The 2,005-nt window shown below is 35.0% G+C and overlaps 1 long non-coding RNA gene across 1 annotated transcript; it reads left to right on the top strand.

The window, feature by feature from the left end:
* The first annotated feature begins 280 nt into the window (after nucleotides 1-280).
* Nucleotides 281-1,695, top strand: LOC134626098 (uncharacterized). Its single transcript, XR_010093795.1, has 4 exons — nucleotides 281-393; nucleotides 494-801; nucleotides 930-1,425; nucleotides 1,551-1,695. It is a non-coding gene; the product is annotated as an uncharacterized LOC134626098 (long non-coding RNA).
* Nucleotides 1,696-2,005: the final 310 nt, after the last annotated feature.

Consider the following 2,005-nt stretch of genomic DNA (forward strand, 5'->3'; position numbering starts at 1 on the left):
GTTGTTACAAGATTTGAGAACTAAAATCTTTGGCAAATTGATAAGAAAATATAGATGTGGTACACATGCAAACTGACATGAGAAATTTAAATGTGCACTTTGTTTCTCTTACTGGCATAAACACACCTCACACCTGCTGTTTGTGATGCTCCGTTGCTCTTTGCATTCTTTCACTTCTGTGTTTTGGTACTTTTTTGAGACCTGGTTGTTACTCAGTGCTTCCGCTTGCTGCTTGTCCTGATCACTCTGCCTTATCATGCATAACAACTGTGCAACAGACTTCCTGCCCTATTTTCACCTTACTGAACAACACTACACAATGCAAAAGTACAACTCTAACATAGCTTAATGACAACTGAAATTGAAGAGTTCTGCATTCACCAGAATCTGAAGGTATGTATAATTTAGATAGATTAATGTTTTTCTTTGTTGTGTTCACACATGATATTTATAATGAGTTATGTAAATCAAACTAATCTCTTCTTTATTTCAGTGCCATGGATTGTGTCGCCAAACATCACATTGTACCCAGTCTCGGATGGGGAATTTGGAATCTCACCAGTAAGGCTCATCTGCTAAATGGTTTCTTTCCAGACAAACTGGCTTTGGAGTGGTTTCAGGACAAATCACCACTGAGTCAAAACAAGAAGCCAAGCAGAACGAAGCTACAAAGTGAAGGGACAGAGCAGAAAACCTTTAGCCTGAGCAGCAAACTCTCAGTGTGGGGAAAAGGATCAACTTTTACCTGCAAATCTAATCACAATTATACTGAATATAAGAAGAGAATAAACATTTGTCACAGTAAGTATGTACAGCTACTGTCTCAAAGCCCATATTAAACATGAACATTTGCAGGTATATTTAAAGCAAATTAAGAGCAGTCTAAAGATAAAGTTTATAAATTAGCATGTTTTTCTTTAATTCCACAGAAATTCACCTTCCATTCATGTGAAGATTCCCAAGTTTAAGACTTAAGCGTCAGACTCTAATGTGCAAGGAACATGTTGGGTCCACACTAATTTTGATGCCATGATCTCCTGGCTGATTAATGGAGAGCCACAAATGAAAACATGCGCAGAGAGTAAAACACAACTCTTATTATCAGTAAACTTTTTCCTTGAGTTGGTGGAAGCAAGTAAAGCATTTAACATGCAGAAGAGAACAAAAGTGTGTCAGATCTGCTGAGAAGACTGTCTGGATAATTCCTTGCTAACATCATAGTGTTCTGGGAAGAAGATGGCCAGACTCTCCCATCCATGCATTACATTAACAGTCCTCCATGGAAATACTCAGGGAGCAGCTCTTACTCTGTGAGCAGCAGACTAAACATATTCAAAACTGAAGACAAAAGGTCGACGTATTCTTGTGTTGTCAAACATGAGTCATCTGAAGCACCTGTTGAAGCCACTATAACTGATGTGTTTGGTGAGCTGCTGTTTAGCATTTAACATTAATCTTTTATTTCCATTATATTCATTTGAACAAAACTGACTAAAAATTATCAACTTATTACTAAAACTGTAATGCACATCTTTCCATCTTTCCATCAGTGATCTACAGCCAACCATCAGCCAACCTCAAAAAAACAATGAGGTTTTCACCCTCATTGTTTTTTTTCATCATCACCACCTTATTGGGTATCATAGCTGCATTGATTAAGGTAAGCGCCTGTCATTTGATTGTTTAAAAGTAAGATTCCAGTCCAATTTTCAAAATTATACTGTGCATTTTTACCATTATTATTATTATTATTATTATTATTATTATTATTATTATTATTGTTTTTATTATTATTAATGTTATTTTTTTTCTTATTATTTTTTGTTGTTTTAGTTTAAATCAGACTTGGATTCATTTTGAGCCTGTGGTATTATCACAATTTGAACAGCATGTATGCTGACTAGTTTGAACATGTAATGCTTTGTGTTTCCATTGTTATTAATTGCATTGTTTATGCTTTACAAAATGTTTTTTTGTATTTTAGTTTTGTACTAAGTGTGACATA

The sequence above is a fragment of the Pelmatolapia mariae genome, linkage group LG4 (genome assembly GCF_036321145.2).
Source record: "Pelmatolapia mariae isolate MD_Pm_ZW linkage group LG4, Pm_UMD_F_2, whole genome shotgun sequence".
NCBI classification, from domain to species: Eukaryota; Metazoa; Chordata; class Actinopteri; order Cichliformes; family Cichlidae; genus Pelmatolapia; species Pelmatolapia mariae.